The sequence below is a fragment of the Kogia breviceps genome, chromosome 10, assembly GCF_026419965.1.
Source record: "Kogia breviceps isolate mKogBre1 chromosome 10, mKogBre1 haplotype 1, whole genome shotgun sequence".
NCBI lineage: Eukaryota > Metazoa > Chordata > Mammalia > Artiodactyla > Physeteridae > Kogia > Kogia breviceps.
The window spans coordinates 87,234,580-87,253,011 of NC_081319.1; positions in this window are offsets into that span (position 1 = coordinate 87,234,580).

The following is an 18,432-nucleotide window of genomic DNA, read 5'->3' on the forward strand; positions in this document are numbered from 1 at the left end:
ATTAATAATGTAAATGATTATCTCTGGAATGGGGAAGGGGGAGAATAATGGGTAATTTTAATTTTGTTTTTTTGTAATTCTTCTACTTTAAAACTTTCTACAAAAGCATATAATGCAAACATAGTTTTTAAAAGTTGTAAAGGTGAAATCTAGAGAAACAAGGAAAGAAGTACAGCTACAAGGACTGCTGTTCTTCTCAGAACTCCGGAACAAATGGAACTTGGACCAATTTCCAGGAGCCTGGCATGTGGAGCTCTCTGGGGAGTTGTAATTTCCCTTAAATGACTTACTTCCCTTTTTTTAATTTATTTTTTTTATACAGCAGTTTCTTTTTCTTTTCTTTTTTTTTTTTTTTTTGCGGTACGCGGGCCGTTGTGGAGCACAGGCTCCAAACGCGCAGGCTCAGCGGCCATGGCTCATGGGCCCAGCTGCTCTGCGGCATGTGGGATCTTCCCGGACCGGGGCACGAACCCGTGTCCGCTGCATCAGCAGATGGACTCTCAACAACTGCGCCACCAGGGAAGCCCCAGCAGTTTCTTTTTAGTCATCAATTTTATACATATCACTGTATACATGTCAATCCCAATCTCCCAGTTCATCCCACCACCATCCCCCCCCCCCCGCCACTTTCCCCCCTTGGTGTCCATACGTTTGTTCTCTACATCTGTGTCTCAGTTTCTGCCTTGCAAACCGGTTCATCTGTACCATTTTCCTAGGTTCCACATATATCTGTTAATATACGATATTTGTTTTTCTCTTTCTGACTTACTTCATTCTGTATGACAGTCTCTAGATCCATCCATGTCTCAACAAATGAACCAATTTTGTTCCTTTTTATAGCTGAGTAATATTCCATTGTATATATGTACCGCGTCTTCTTTATCCATTCATCTGTTGGTGGGCATTTAGGTTGCTTCCATGACCTGACTATTGTAAATAGTGCTGCAATGAACATTGGGGTGCATGTGTCTTTTTGAATTACAGTTTTCTCTCTGCATGTGCCCAGTAGGGGGATTGCTGGGTCATATGGTAATTCTATTTTTAGTTTTTTAAGGAACCTCCATACTGTTCTCCATAGTGGCTGTATCAACTTACATTCCCACCAACAGGGCAAGAGGGTTCCCTTTTCTCCACACCCTCTCCAGCATTTGTTGTTTATAGATTTTCTGATGATGCCCATTCTAACTGGTATGAGGTGATACCTCATTGTAGTTTTGATTTGCATTTCTCTAATAATTAGTGATGTTGAGCAGCTTTACATGTGCTTCTTGGCCATCTGTATGTCTTCTTTGGAGAAATGTCTATTTAGGTCTTCTGCCCATTTTTGGATTCAGTTTTTTGTTTTTTTAATATTGAGCTGCATGAGCTGTTTATATATTTGGGAGGTTAATCCTTTGTCCATTGGTTCATTTGCAAATATTTTCTCACATTCTCAGGGTTGTCTTTTCGTCTTGTTTATGGTTTCCTTTGCTGTGCAAAAGCTTTGAAGTTTCATTAGGTCCCATTTGGGTTTTGTTTGTTTGTTTGTTTTTGGTTTTTTTAAAACATCTTTATTGGAGTATAATTGCTTTACAGTGGTGTGTTAGTTTCTGCTTTATAACAAAGTGAATCAGTTATACATATACATATGTCCCTCAGAATGTGAGAAAATATTTGCAAATGAAGCAACTGACAAAGGATTAATCTCCAAAATTTATAAGCAGCCCAGGCAGCTCAATATCAAAAAAACAAAAAACCCAATCCAATAATGGGCAGAAGACCTAAATAGACATTTCTCCAAACAAGATATACAGATTGCCAATAAACACATGAAAGGATGCTCAACATCATTAATCATTAGAGAAATGCAAATGAAAACTACAATGACATATCGTCTCACACTGGTAAGAATGACCATCATCAAAAAATCTACAAACAGTAAATGCTGGAGAGGGTGTGGAGAAAAGGGAACCCTCTTGCACCATTGGTGGGAATGTAAATTGATACAGCCACTATGAAGAACAGTATGGAGGTTCCTTAAAAAACTAAAACTAGAACTACCACATGACACAGCAATCCCACTACTGGGCATATACCCTGAGAAAACCAGAATTCAAAAAGAGTCATGTACCTAAATGTTCATTGCAGCTCTATTTAGAATAGCCAGGACATGGAAGCAATCCATTTGTGTTTTTTTGTTTTGTTTTGCTTTTACTTCCATTACTCTAGAAAGTAGATCAAAAAAGATCTTGCTGTGATTTATGTCAAAGAGTGTTCTTCCTATGTTTTCCTCTAAGAGTTTTATAGTGTCTGGTCTTACATTTAGGTCTCTAATCCATTTTGAGTTTATTTTTGTGTATGGTGTTAGGGAGTGTTCTAATTTCATTCTTTTACATGTAATTGTCCAGTTTTCCCAGCACCAGTTATTGAGGAGACTGTCTTTTCTCCATTGTATATCCTTGCCTCCATGGTCATAGATTAGTTGACCATAGGTGCGTGAGTTTATCTCTGGACTTTCGATCTTGTTCCATTGATCTACGTTTCTGTTTTTGTGCCAGTACCATATTGTCTTGATTACTGTAGCTTTGTAGTATAGTCTGAAGTCAGGGAGCCTGATTCCTCCAGCTCTGCTTTTTCACTCAAGATTACTTTAGTGGGCTTTCCTGGTGGCACAGTGGTTGAGAATCCGCCTGCTGATGCAGGGGACACGGGTTCGTGGCCCAGTCCAGGAAGATCACACAAGCCACAGAGCGGCTGGGCCCATGAGCCATGGCCGCTGAGCCTGTGCGTCCAGAGCCTGTGCTCCACAAAGGGAGAGGCCACAACAGTGAGAGGCCCGCGTACCACAAAAAAAAAAAAAAAAAAAAAAAAAAAAAAAAAAAACTTGCTTTGGTTATTCGGGGTCTTTTGTGTCTCCATACAAATTTTAAGATTTTTTGTTTTAGTTCTGTAAAAAATACCATTGGTAATTTGATAGGGATTGCATTGAATCTGTAGATTGCTTTGGGTACTATAGTCATTTTCACAATGTTGATTCTTCCAATCCAAGAACATGGTATATCTCTCCATCTGTTTGTATCATCTTTAATTTCTTTCATCAGTGTCTTAAAGTTTTCTGCATACAGGTCCTTTGTCTCCATAGGTAGGTTTATTCCTAGGTATTTTATTCTTTTTGTTACAGTGGTAAATGGAAGTGTTTCCTTAATTTCTCCTTCAGATTTTTCATCATTAGTATATAGGAATGGAAGAGATTTCTGTGTGTTAATTTTGTATCCTGCAACTTTACCAAATTCATTGATTTGCTTTAGCAGTTTTCTGGTGACATCTTTAGGATTCTCTATGTATAGTATCACATCATCTGCAAACAGTGACAGTTTTACTTCTTGTTTTCCAATTTGTATTCCTTTTATTTCTTTTTCTTCTCTGATTGTCATGACTAGGACTTCCAAAACTATGTTGAATAATAGTGGTGAGAGTGGACATTCTTGTTTTGTTCCTGATCTTAGAGGAAATGCCTTCAGTTTTTCACCATTGAGAATGATGTTTGCTGTGGGTTTGTCATACATGGCCTTTACTATCTTGAGGTAGGTTCCTTGTATTCCCACTTTCTGGAGAGTTTTTATCATAAACGAGTGTTGAATTTTTTCAAAAACTTTTTCTGCATCTATTGAGAATCTGTTCACAGACTGGGTGCCAACAGGGCCTCCCTGTGAAATGAGTCTGACGGCTGGCTCTACGGGTAGATGCCCTCATGGTCCTCCTCGGGCCCCTCCGTGACCCGATAAGCACCTGACTCCATGAGTTTGCCCACCTCTCGGCCTCCTGATACTCTAGCTGCTGTTGTCTGTATTGCATTTGTGGTAGCTGGTTGCAGTTCGCCTCTATACCTGACCCCTCGGACCCCTGTCTCCTCAAAGTCTGAGGGGACAACGCGGAAGGTGGGGGGGGCAAGATTGTAAGGGTCATGCGGGGTGTATAGGGGTGGAGTGTATGGTCAGGTCGCTCAAGATGGCTGTTGTTCCCTGCACATCCCCTGCTCCACTGACACCTGAGTCACCTACGCCCTACTCACAGGAACGTGCTTTCTCCCTGCCCCTTGGGCCAGAATGGCTTCACTTGCTCATTTATCAAAAGGAAACATCGGCCCTAGTGAGGGGCTGTGAGGGAGGCGCTCCGGCTGCTGGTTTCCCTGGTAACTGATGAGCCTAACTAACGTTGGTCAACTTCCCCTATAAATGGTAGACCACCCCACCCCCACACCCCCACACCACCACCACCACTGTAGCAAAGACTGCTGTTGTGTCCTGCTCGCTGCCTGCCTCACACGGTGGGGTGTTACTCCAGGACCTGGCTTCAGACTTGTAAGATCCCCTGACCAATAAGCCGTTATGTGTCTGTTGTTGTCTCCCGGGTCTTACTTAGGTCTTGAGGCTGGGCAACTATAAGGCTTGCAGGCCTGCAGGGGGCAGCCCAACAGTATTACAGTGGAAACTAATTACGTTGATGTGTACAGTTACTAAAAATATTTTTAAGACAAATTTTGATTTAAAAGTGAATGTGCTTTAGAGGTGAATATGCTTTAGAGGTGAATGTGCTTTATCAATTTATTAAATAACACGATCTAGCAGGATATCTCATAACTACCATAATTCTGAGTTGTGATGAGTGTGAAGGATGTCTTGCAACGCCTGCAATGATTGTAAACTGATAGGAAAATATCCCAAGTGTTGCTAATACAACTGTGGCTTGTTGCATATCCTCAAACTGAAGGAAATGCTAAATTGCATACGAGGTTAAAGAAAATAAAGATGTAATTTTCACGATCCAAGTTCACAGATGCCTTGAATCCTACCCAGCCCGTGGCCTGCAGGTTAAGGACTTTGTTTAGAGTTTGGAAAATCAGTGGCAGGTGGACAAGCTGGTCTCCTCTTTGGACTGAGTCTGGCTTCAGCTCAGGGGAACTCTCCAGGAGCCCAGCAGTTCAGGCCAGCAAATCATATCTTTGCTAGCAAATGGTCCCCCCTGCCCTCTGGCCTGGAGTGGGGAAAAAGCCATGCTTTTCCTCTGCAATCGTGGGCAATGAGGGTGCCATCAAAGTATCTGGGATGGGATAGACGAAGCTCGGCAACCTTTTGCAAAGTCAGTTTCCGCTCTATAGAAATGGAAGGGCATGGTGCTTCTGACCCCTTACCTCTGTCAAGAGTTGGGTCTTGTGAGTCCTAGATCTCTACAGTTATCACAAAATTTGATTTTTGTCATTACTGGGCATGCCTCATGGTCACTCTACACTCATGAATCACTGGTATTGGACACAATTATTTCTTTTTTTAAATGAATTTTTTTAGAGTATAGTTGTTTTACAATGTTGTGTTAATTTCAGGTGTACAGCAAAGTGAATCAGTTATATGTATACCTATATCCACACTTTTTAAAATTCCCTTCCCATTTAGGTCACCACAGAGCACTGAGTAGAGTTCCTTATTCTATACAGCAGGTTCTCATTAGTTATCTATTTTATACATAGTAGTGTATATATAACAATCCCAATCTCCCAGCTCATCCCACCCCCCTTCCCCCTTTGGTAACCATAAGTTTATTCTCTACATCTGTGACTGTATTTCTGCTTTGCAAATAACTTTATCTGTATCATTTATCTAGATTCCACATATAAGTGATATATGAGATTTGTTTTTCTCTTTCTGACTTAACTTCATTCACTTTATGACAATCTCTAGGTCCATCCACATTTTTGCAAAGGGCACTATTTCGTTCCTTTTTATGGCTGTGTAATGTTCCATTGTATATATGTACCACATCTTCTTTATCCATTCCTCTGTCAGTGGACATTTAGGTTGCTTCCATGTCTTGGCTATTGTAAATAGTGCTGCAATGAACACTGGGGTACATGTAATCTTTTTTTTTTTTTTTTAAACATCTTTATTGGAGTATAACTGTTTTACAATAGTGTGTTAGTTTTTCCTTTACAACAAAGTGAATCAGTTATACATATACATATGTTCCCGTATCTCTTCCCTCTTGCATCACCCTCTCTCCCACCCTCCCTATCCCACCCCTCTAGGTGGTCACAAAGCACAGAGGTGATCTCCCTGTGCTATGTGGCAGCTTCCCACTAGCTATCTAATTTACATTTGATAGTGTATATATGTCCCTGCCACTCTCTCACTTCGTCACAGCTTACCCTTCCCCCTCCCCATATCCTCAAGTCCATGCTCTAGTAAGTCTGCGTTTTATTCCTGTCCTACCACTAATCTCTTCATGACATTTTTTTTCCCTTAGAGTCCATATATATGTGTTAGCATATGGTATTTGTTTTTCTCCTTCTGACTTACTTCAGTCTGTATGACAGACTCCAGGTCCATCCACCTCATTATAAATAACTCAGTTTCATTTCTTTTTATGGCTGAGTAATATTCCATTGTATATATGTGACACATCTTCTTTATCCATTCATCTGTTGATGGACACTTAGGTTGCTTCCATGTCCTGGCTATTGTAAATAGAGCTGCAATGAACATTTTGGTACATGACTCTTTTTGAATTATGGTTTTCTCAGGGTATATGCCCAGTAGTGGGATTGCTGGGTTGTATGATAGTTCTATTTTTAGTTTTTTAAGGAACCTCCATACTGTTCTCCATAGTGGCTGTATCAATTTACATTCCCACCATCAGTGCAAGAGGGTTCCCTTTTCTCCACACCCTCTCCAGCATTTATTGTTTCTAGATTTTTTGATGATGGCCATTCTGACCAGTGTGAGGTGATACCTCATTGTAGTTTTGATTTGCATTTCTCTAATGATTAATGAGGTTGAGCATCCTTTCATGTGTTTGTTGGCAATCTGTATATCTTCTTTGGAGAAATGTCTATTTAGTTCTTCTGCCCATTTTTGGATTGGGTTGTTTGTTTTTTGTTATTGAGCTGCATGAGTTGCTTATAAATTTTGGAGATTAATCCTTTGTCAGTTGCTTCATTTGCAAATATTTTCTCCCATTCTGAGGGTTGTCTTTTGGTCTTGTTTATGGTATCTTTGCTGTGCAAAAGCTTTTAAGTTTCATTAGGTCCCATTTGTTTATTTTTGTTTTTATTTCCATTTCTCTAGGAGATGGGTCAAAAAGGATCTTGCTGTGATTTATGTCATAGAGTGTTCTGCCTATGTTTTCCTCTAAGAGTTTGATAGTGTCTGGCCTTACATTTAGGTCTTTAACCCATTTTGAGTTTATTTTTGTGTGTGGTGTTAGGGAGTGTTCTAATTTCATACTTTTACATGTAGCTGTCCAGTTTTCCCAGCACCACTTATTGAAGAGGCTGTCTTTTCTCCACTGTATATCCTTCCCTCCTTTATCAAAGATAAGGTGACCATATGTGTGTGGGTTTATCTCTGGGCTTTCTATCCTGTTCCATTGATCTATATTTCTGTTTTTGTGCCAGTACCATACCGTCTTGATTACTGTAGCCTTGTAGTAGAGTCTGAAGTCAGGGAGCCTGACTTCTCCAACTCCATTTTTCGTTCTCAAGATTGCTTTGGCTATTCGGGGTCTGTGTTTCCATACATATTGTGAAATTTTTTGTTCTAGTTCTGTAAAAAATGCCAGTGGTAATTTGATAGGGATAGCATTGAATCTGTAGATTGCTTTGGGTAGTAGAGCCATTTTCACAATGTTGATTCTTCCAATCCAAGAACATGGTATATTTCTCCACCTATTTGTATCATCTATAATTTCTTTCATCAGTGTCTTATAATTTTCTGCATACAAGTCTTTTGTCTCCTTATTCCTAGATATTTTATTCTTTTTGTTGCAATGGTAAATGGGAGTATTTTCTTAATTTCACTCTCAGATTTTTCATCATTAGTGTATAAGAATACCAGAGATTTCTGTGCATTAATTTTGTATCCTGCAACTTTACCAAATTCATTGATTAGCTCTAGTAGTTTTCTGGTAGCATCCTTAGTATTCTCTATGTATAGTATCATGTCATCTGCAAACAGTGACAGCTTTACTTCTTCTTTTCCTATTTGGATTCCTTTTATTTCTTTTTCTTCTCTGATTGCTGTGGCTAGAACTTCCAAAACTATGTTGAATAAGAGTGGTGAGAGTGGGCAACCTTGTCTTGTTCCTGCTCTTAGTGGAAATGGTTTCAGTTTTTCACCATTGAGAATGATGCTAGCTGTGGGTTTGTCATATATGGCCTTTATTATGTTGAGGAAAGTTCCCTGTATGCCTACTTTCTGCAAGGTTTTTATCATAAATGAGTGTTGAATTTTGTCAAAAGCTTTCTCTGCATCTATTGAGATGATCATATGGTTTTTCTCCTTCAGTTTGTTGATATGGTGTATCACGTTGATTGATTTGCGTATATTGAAGAATCCTTGCATTCCTGGGATAAACCCCACTTGATCATGGTGTATGATCCTTTTAATGTGCTGTTGGATTCTGTCTGCTAATATTTTGTTGAGGATTTTTGCATCTATGTTCATCAGTGATATTGGCCTGTAGTTTTCTTTCTTTGTGACATCTTTGTCTGGTTTTGGTATCAAGGTGATGTTGGCCTCATAGAATGAGTTTGGGAGTGTTCCTCCCTCTGCTATCTGTTGGAAGAGTTTGAGAAGGATAGGTGTTAGCTCTTCTCTAAATGTTTGATAGAATTCGCCTGTGAAGCCATCTGGTCCTGGGCTTTTGTTTGCTGGAAGATTTTTAATCACAGTTTCAATTTCAGTGCTTGTGATTGGTCTGTTCATATTTTCTATTTCTTCCTGGTTCAGTCTCGGCACGTTGTGCATTTCTAAGAATTTGTCCATTTCTTCCAGGTTGTCCATTTTATTGGCATACAGTTGCTTGTAGTAATCTCTAATAATCTTTTGTATTTCTGCAGTGTCAGTTGTTACATCTCCTTTTTCATTTCTAATTCTATTGATTTGAGTCTTCTCCCTTTTATTCTTGATGAATCTGGCTAATGGTTTATCAATTTTATTTATCTTTTCAAAGAACCAGCTTTTACTTTTATTGATCTTTGCTATTGTTTCCTTCATTTCTTTTTCATTTATTTCTGATCTGATCTTTATGATTTCTTTCCTTCTGCTAAATTTGGGGATTTTTTGTTCTTCTTTCTCTAATTGCTTTAAGTGCAAAGTTAGGTTGTTTATTCAAGATGTTTCCTGTTTCTTAAGGTATGATTGTATTGCTATAAACTTGCCTCTTAGAACTGCTTTTGCTGTATCCCATAGGTTTTGGGTCGTTGTGTCTCCATTGTCATTTGCTTCTAAGTATTTTTTGATTTCCTCTTTGATTTCTTCAGTGATCACTTCGTTATTAAGTAGTGTATTGTTTAGCCTCCATGTGTTTGTATTTTTTACAGATCTTTTCCTGTAATTGATATCTAGTCTCATAGCGTTGTGGTCGGAAAAGATACTTGATACGATTTCAATTTTCTTAAATTTGCCAAGGCTAGATTTGTGACCCAATATATGATCAATCCTGGAGAATGTTCCATGAGCACTTGAGAAAAATGTGTATTCTGTTGTTTTTGGATGGAATGTCCTATAAATATCAATTAAGTCCATCTTGTGTAATGTATCATTTAAAGCTTGTGTTTCCTTATTTATTTTCATTTTGGATGATCTGTCCATTGGTGAAAGTGGGGTGTTAAAGTCCCCCATTATAATTGTGTTACTGTCGATTTCCCCTTTTAAGGCTGTTAGTATTCGCCTTATGTATTGAGGTGCTCCTATGTTGGGTGCATAAATATTTACAATTGTTATATCTTCTTCATGGATCGATCCCTTGATCATTATGTAGTGTCCTTCTTTGTCTCTTGTAATAGTCTTTATTTTAAAGTCTATTTTGTCTGATATGAGAATTGCTACTCCAGCTTTCTTCTGATTTCCATTTGCATGGAATATCTTTTTCCATCCCCTCACTTTCAGTCTGTATGTGTCCCTAGGTCTGAAGTGGGTCTCTTGTAGACAGCATATATATGGGTCTTGTTTTTGTATCCATTCAGCCAGTCTGTGTCTTTTGGTGGGAGCATTTAATCCATTTACATTTAAGGTAATTATCGATATGTATGTTCCTATTACCATTTACTTAATTGTTTCGGGTTGTTCTTGTAGGTCTTTTCCTTCTCTTGTGTTTCTTGCCTAGAGAAGTTCCTTTAGGATTTGTTGTAGAGCTGGTTTGGTGGTGCTGAACTCTCTCAGCTTTTGCTTGTCTGTAAAGGTTTTAATTTCTCCATCAAATCTGAATGAGATCCTTGCTGGGTAGAGTAATCTTGGTTGTAGGTTTTTTTCCTTCATCACTTTAAATATGTCCTGCCACTACTCCCTTCTGGCTTGTAGAGTTTCTGCTGAAAGATCAGATGTTAATCTTATGGGGATTCCCTTGTGTGTTATTTGTTGTTTTTCCCTTGCTGCTTTTAATATGTTTTCTTTGTATTTAATTTTTGACAGTTTGATTATTATGTGTCTTGGCGTGTTTCTCTTTGGGTTTATCCTGTATGGGACTCTCTGTGCTTCCTGGACTTGATTGACTATTTCCTTTCCTATATTAGGGAAGTTTTCAACTATAATCTCTTCAAATATTTTCTCAGTCCCTTTCTTTTTCTCTTCTTCTTCTGGGACCCCTATGATTCGAATGTTGGTGCGTTTAATGTTGTCCCAGAGATCTCTGAGACTGTCCTCAGTTCTTTTCATTCTTTTTTCTTTCTTCTGCTCTGCAGTAGTTATTTCCACTATTTTATCTTCCAGGTCACTTATCCGTCCTTCTGCCTCAGTTATTCTGCTATTGATCCCATCTAGAGTATTTTTCATTTCATTTATTGTGTTGCCCATCATTTCTTGCTTCCTCTTTATTTCTTCTAGGTCCCTGTTAACTGTTTCTTGCAAATTGTCTATTCTATTTCCAAGGTTTTGAATCATCTTTACTATCATTATTCTGAATTCTTTTTCAGGTAGACTGCCTATTTCCTCTTCATTTGTTAAGTCTGGTGTGTTTTTATCTTGCTCCTTCATCTGCTGTGTGTTTTTCTGTCTTCTCATTTCGCTTATCTTACTGTGTTTGGGGTCTCCTTTTTGCAGGCTGCAGGTTCGTAGTTCCCGTTGTTTTTGGTGGCTGTCCCCAGTGGCTAAGGTTGGTTCAGTGGGTTGAGTAGGTTCCCTGGTTGGGGGGACTAGTGCCTCTGTTCTGGTGGATGAGGCTGGATCTTGTCTTTCTGGTGGGCAGGTCCACGTCTGGTGGTGTGTTTGGGGATGTTGGTAGCCTTATTATGATTTTAGGCAGCCTCTCTGCTAATGGGTGGGGCTGTAGACCTGTCTTGCTCTTTGTTGGGGATAGGGTGTCCAGCACTGTTCGTTGCTGGTCCTTGAGTGAAGCTGGGTCTTGGTGTTGAGATGGAGATCTCTGGGAGATTTTCGCTGTTTGATATTGCAAGGAGCTGGGAGGTCTCTTGTGGACTAGTGTCTTGAGGTTGGTTCTCCCACCTCAGAGACACAGCCCTGGTGCCTGGCTGGGGCGCTAAGAGCCTTTAATCCACACGGCTCAAAATAAAAGGGAGAAAAAATAGAAAGGAAAGAAAAGGAAGGAAGGAAGGAGGGAGGGAAGGAGGGAGGGAGGGAAGGAAGGAAGAAAGGAAGGAAGAAATGAAGGAAGAAAGCAAGAAAGGAAGGAAGGAAGGTGGAGAGGAAGAAAGGGAGGAAGGAAGAGAGGAAGGGAGGAAGGAAGGGAGGAAAGGGAGGAAGGAAGGAAGAAAGAAGGGAAGAAAGGAAGGAAGAAAGGAAGAAAGAAAGGGAGAAGACAAAATAAAGTAGGATAAAGTATAGTTATTAAAATAAAAAATAATTATTAAGAAGAAAAATTTCTATTAAAAAAAAACAGAAAAATGGGTCGGTCTAACCCTAGGACAAATGGTGAAAGCAAAGCTATACAGACAAAATCTCACACAGCAGGACACACATACACACTCACAAAAAGAAAAAGAGGGGAAAATAATAATATATCTTGCTCCCAAAGTCCACCTCCTCAACTTGGGATGATTCGTTGTCTATTCAGGTTTTCCACAGATGCAGGGCACTTCAAGTTGATTGTGGAGCTTTAATCTGCCGCTTCTGAGGCTGCTGGGAGAGACCTCCCCCTCTCTTTTTTGTTCGCACAGCTCCTGGGGTTCAGCTTTGGACTTGGCCCCGCCTCTGCGTGTAGGTCGTCCAAGGGCATCTGCCCTTCGCTCAGACAGGGCGGGGTTAACGGAGCAGCTGATTCGTGGTCTCTGGCTCACTCAGGCGGGGAGGGGGGGGCACAGATGTGGGGCGAGCCCGCGGCGGCAGAGGCCGGCGTGACGCTGCACCGGCCCGAGGCGCACCGCGCATTTTCCCGGGGAAGCTGTCCCTGGATCCTGGGACCCTGGCGGTGGCGGGCTGCACGGGCTCCCGGGAGGGGCGGTGTGGAGAGTGACCTGTGCTCACACACAGGCCTCTTGGTGGTGGCAGCAGCAAGCTTAGCGTCCCACACCCGTCTCTACTGTCTGTGCCGACAGCCGCGGCGCGCGCCCGTTTCTGGAGCTCCTTTACGCAGTGCTCTTAATCCCGTCTCCTCGCGCCCGAGGAAGCAAAGAGGCAAGAAAAAGTCTCTTGTCTCTTCGGCAGCTCCGCGCCCATTTCTGGGGCTCCTTTAAGCGGCGCGCTTAATCCCCTCTCCTCGCGCCCAGGAAGCAAAGAGGGAAGAAAAGGTCTCTTGCCTCTTCGGCAGCTCCAGACTTCAACCGGACTCCCCCTCCTGGCCAGCCGTGGTGCACTAACCTCTTCAGGCTGTTTTCACTCTGCCAACTCCAGACCTTTCCCTGGGATCCGACTGCAGCCCAAGCCTCAGCTCCCAGCCCCCGCCCGCTGCCGGTCGGCACCGATCCTCTGCGGGAATCTCTCTGCTTTGCCCTCCGCACCCTGTGGCTGCTCTCTCCTCTGCGGCTCCAGAGCTTCCCCCTCCGCCACCCGCAGTCCCCGCCCGTGAAGGGGCTTCTACTGTGTGGGAGTCTTTCCTCCTTCACGGCTCCCTCCCACTGGTGCAGGTCCCGTCCCTATTCTTTGTCTCTGTTTATTCTTTTTTCTTTTGCCCTACCCAGGTATGTGGGGAGTTTCTTGCCTTTTGGGAGGTCTGAGGTCTTCTGCCAGCGTTCGGTGGGTGTTCTATAGGAGAAGTTCCACGTGTAGATGTATTTCTGATGTCTCTGTGAGGAGGAAGGAGATCTCCGCGTCTTACTCTTCCGCCATCTTTAAGCCGTCTCCATGTAATCTTTTTGAATTATGTTTTTCTTCAGACATATGCCCAGGAGTGGGATTGCTGGATCATAAGGTAGCTCTGTTTTTAGTTTTTTAAGGAACCTCCATACTGTTCTCCACAGTGGCTGCACCAACTTACATTCCCACCACCAGTGTTAGGAAGGTTCCCTTTTCTCCACACCGTCTCCAGCATTTATTGTTTGTTCATTTTTTGATGATGGCCATTCTGACCTGTGTGAGGTGATACCTCACTATAGTTCTGATTTGCATTTCTCTAATAATTTGTGATGCTGAGCATCTTTTCATGTGTCTGTTGGCCATCTGTATGTTTTCTTTGGAGAAATGTCTATTTAGATCTTCTGCCCATTTTTTGATTGGTTTTTTTTTTTTTTTTTTTTTTGATATTGAGCTGCATGGGCTGTTGGTATATTTTGGAGATTAATCCCTTGTCAGTTGCTTCATTTGCAAATATTTGTTCCCATTCTGAGGGTTGTTTTTTCATTTTGTTTATGGTTTCCTTTGCTGTGCAAAAGCTTTTAAGTTTGATTAGTGGACATGATGATTTCTGATGCCCATGGGTCATCCTACTGATGCTGAAGAGAGTGGGAAGCAAGAGATGAGGGGGACGTCATCACCAAGATGCAAATTGTAGCCTTGGAAGGGAATAAGGTTACCTGGTGGTGTGATCAAAGTGAGAAGGTGGTCCATGAGGAGCCAGACTCAAAATAATTTGATTACTGAGAGAACAGGCTTCCAGGACTGGCCAGGCCAAAATGTGAATGTGCCACCAAAGGGTCAGATGTCCCCTTGAACTCTTTTGATCTCATAAGTAGGAAACAGCCTTTACTCTCCCCTCTGAGGACCTGAGAGAAGACGGTGACCTCTTGACCCCTTGGATGGATCTAGAAACATCCCTAACATGAGCTGCCCCCTGTACCAACACCTCCCACTCTGCAGGCCCAGTTCCAGGGCTCCCTCCTCCATGGTTACTGCCATGGGTAAGCACCCTGTTCTACGGAAGAATCCATGTATTCTCTGAATTCTCTGCAGGATTCAGTGTCTAGGAGGTCAAAGCACATCTTCCCAGCAGTGGTTTTTCTGCATCCAGCCAGGCTCCTCTGATCACATGGAAACCAACTCCGAGTGTCTGCCACCTTGGCAGTATTTGTCTTTGAGATAATTTCTTCACACCTTAAGAAACAGGTTAAATGTATGCTTTTATTGTCAAAAAAAGACTTCATGATCACAGTATGGCAAGGAGGTGCAGAGTTGTGCCTTATCCCAAAGTACTGGGTTGAGTATGGATGCATGAAACAGGCTCACAGTGTAAACGGTGCGTACAGTGTGACTGCCTCATTCTGAGTTAAATCTAATGCAAGCTGTAATTAGAAAGTATGGATGTATCACGCTAGTTCTATTCATATTTGCCACCATTGAATAACAGCATGGATATTACCCTCGGAGGGATACCCAGTGTGAGAAATCTCTAACAGGGGAGAGCATCTAATTCATACGAAATTTTTCCTTCACCAAGGAAGCTACAAATTCAAGGGGTGATTATGAAACAAGGTAAAAATCTGACCTTAGACTAAGAAATCTTGAGATGCAGTGTGTGGGTCTCACGTGCTTTGTTCTACATTTTGAACCTTGGCAATCTGGGGGATGGTGGCCAGTAGTGATCAACATTCCAAACCCCAGGCAGACGAGCCTGGCTCCGGGCAGGTGCTGACTGACCCACAGAAGCCAAATTCATTGCTCTCCGATGTCTAGATGTGAGACAAACATTGTGTAGATCTTAATATACGGTAATTATGTTACCAGCAGATGAAATCGATGGCCCATGTTAGTGAATCAAGCTTCTCCTGTGCTCAGCTTTGTGTCACATGGGGTGTGTGTGTGAGCTATAGTTGCAGGGGCCTGGGAGGCTCCATAACACAGCTCACTGAGCAGTCTGCCCAGCCCCAGGCCTGTACTGTGAAGGAGGAGAGATGAGGGCCACACTACTTCAAAGTATGGATTTTAAAATTTTATTTACTAAAAAAAATATTTTTACATAGTTTTTATTTTTAAAATTTTTATTAGAGTATAGTTGACTTACAATGTTGTGTTAGTTTCAGGTGTACAGCAAAGTGAATCAGTTATACATATACACATATCCACTCTTTTTAAGATTCTTTTCCTACATAGGCCATTACAGTGTATTGAGTAGAATTCCCTGTGCTATACAGTAGGTCCTTATTAGTTATCTATTTTATATATAGTAGTGTGTATATGTCAGTCCCAGTCTCCCAGTTTATCCCTTCCTCCCCCTTACCCCGTGGTAACCGTCTGTTTTCTACATCTGCAACTCTATTTCTGTTTTGTAGATAAGTTAATCTGTACCCCTTTTTTAGATTCCACATATAAGCAATATCATATGATATTTGTCTTTGTCTGACTTACTTCACTTAGTATGATGATCTCTAGGTCCATCCATGTTGCTGCAAATGGCATTATTTCATTCTTTCTTATGGCTAATATTCCATTGTATATATGTACCATATCTTCTTTATCCATTCCTCTGTCAATGGACATTTAGGTTGCTTCGATGTCTTGGCTATTGTAAATAGTGCTGCAGTGAACACTGGGGTGCATGTATCTTTTTGAATTATGGTTTTCTCCAGATATATGCACAGTACTGGGATTGCTGGATCATACGGTAGCTCTATTCTTATTTTTTTAAGGAACCTCCATACTGTTCTCCACAGTGGCTACACCAATTTACATTCCCACCAACAGTGTAGAAGGGTTCCCTTTTCTCCACACCCTCTCCAGCATTTATTGCTTGTAGATTTTTTGATGATGGCCATTCTGACTGGTGCGAGGTGATACCTCATTGCAGTTTTGATTTGCATTTCTCTAATAATTAGTGACGTTGAGCATCTTTTCATGTGTCTGTTGGGCATCTGTATGTCTTCTTTGGAGAAATGTCTGTTTAGATCTTCTGCCCATTTTTTGATTGGGTTGTTTGGTTTTTTGATATTCAGCTGCATGAGCTGTTTGTATATTTTGGAGATTAATCCCTTGTTAGTTGCTTCATTTGCAAATATTTTTTCCCATTCCGTGGGTTGTCTTTTCATTTTGTTTATGGTTTCCTTTGCTGTGCAAAAGCTTGTAAGTTTCAATAGGTCCAATTTGTTTATTTTTGTTTTCATTACTCTAGGAGGTGGATCAAAAAAGATCTTGCTATGATTTATGTCAGAGTGTTCTGCCGATGATTTTCTCTGAGAGTTTTATAATATCCAGCATTACATTTAGGTCTTTAATCCATTTTGAGCTTATTTTTGTGTATGATGTTAAGGAGTGTTCTTATTTCATTTTTTTTACATGTAGCTGTCCAGTTTTCCTAGCACCACTTATTGAAGAGACTAGCAGGGATTTTATAGTTCTACTTTGTCCAGTCAAAACTCAGAAGAGACAAAATGAAAAATCAAAATGCAAGAGAAGAAAATAATACACTCTTTTCATCCTTCCATTTTCCTTTGTCTTCCCTACTCTGTCTTCCTACTCTGGTCTTCTGCAATTTGGCCAAGGGGTTGGGTTCTGGGCTAAATGAGAGTCGGGAATGTAGGCTTCTAGTTGACTGCATACCTTAGGAAGGGCAGGACCCCAAACACAGCAGTGACAACCCTTGAGGGTCTGAAACCTCTATTTCCTTAGCACCTTATAGAGTGGACATGAGGGTCAGCCTCATAATCTAGAGCCTTCTACCAAGACCTCCCACTGGGCTCCTTCAGCATTCTATAGGTGTTGGTTAATGTTCTTGCTCTGAAGAACAAAAGAGGAACAAGCAGAGAATGAACTCCAAATAGTTTCTACAGCAGGGCCACACTTGGGCAGTGCTTTTAATCTAGCAAGTAAAAAATGCTAAATCTTTTCATGGCCCTCTCAATTTAGGATTTGCACACTAGGGGTTGAGGACAAGTGCAACATTTTTGAAAAACCAGGGCTGCCCTGCCTCCTTAGATTTTCTGTTGTAATTTTTCCATATATTTTCTTTCACAAAAAGAAATGAGTCATTGTTTTCCCTTCAAGTTTGCAAAATTTCCTCTGGGAATAATATTTTGCAAATGGAGAGTGTTAAAGTGGATGGTGAACGGAAGAAGCTGGATCACACGGGGAAACAAGCCAGCACAGGGCAGGATCAAAGGCATGAGAACATCTTTTCTACCACAGGTGGAGCTCCCCATCATAAATAACCAGCTGTCAGTTATCCTCTTCCTGGATTTTCAGTGACCAGTTTTAAATTGCAGTTTGACTTCCTTCCTTCCAGCACCTGACACATGCCTGCCTAATTGCTGGCCAATGGACTCTGCAAAGTAGACCCAGACCAACCAATGTTAAACTAAGGAAAAATAAATTTGGAAGGTCAGCCTGCCCAATCTAGCCATACAATGATGCGTCCTCAAAACAAAGTGATTCCTGGCTTTTTTGGCCCCTGTTTGGCATATCTGAGATGGGGTGTGAACTACTGATAGGCTGATTCTTAGTTTAGGGCTTGCACACGGCACCAGTAGGAAAACCATGGTCTGTCATTTAGGTGAAGATTCCCAGACCCCTCCTAGCAGCAGTCCTCATCTCACAGTGCCTTGGTATTTTCGGAGCGACTCAGGCCCCCACTCCATCATCTGGCCCTGTCATTTGGCCTGAGGGGGCTCTCTTTGACACTCATAATGTAACATTTGATGAATTTCATCCTTTTGCCAAAGGTGAGAGCAGGCCATGGAATTAGCAAGTTGCATTTATTTGGAATGTAATAGGTTTTTGATTATCTGGGAACTGTGGTTATTGTGGATTTTTGGAAAACAGTTCATCACCACCAGCCAATCCTCACTAAAAAAGTCACTGGAGAAAGTCACAATTCCACTTGTAAAATCATTTTATTGGTATAAATATACATATGAATAAAATACCTTCAGCGTGTAATGTAAGTGAATATTTGTGAAATGTCTTAAAAAGTAGTAGTTTGATTTTTTACAGGTGTTAAAGTATTCTCTCTTAATCACACGTTAAAAGCTAATATGCAGACAGAAATTAAAGGCCTTCAAAAAACACGAATATTCATAAAACCTCATTCCAGTCAACTATATACATTAATCTGGGCACATGGTAGAACCAGCCACGGGCCTTTCAC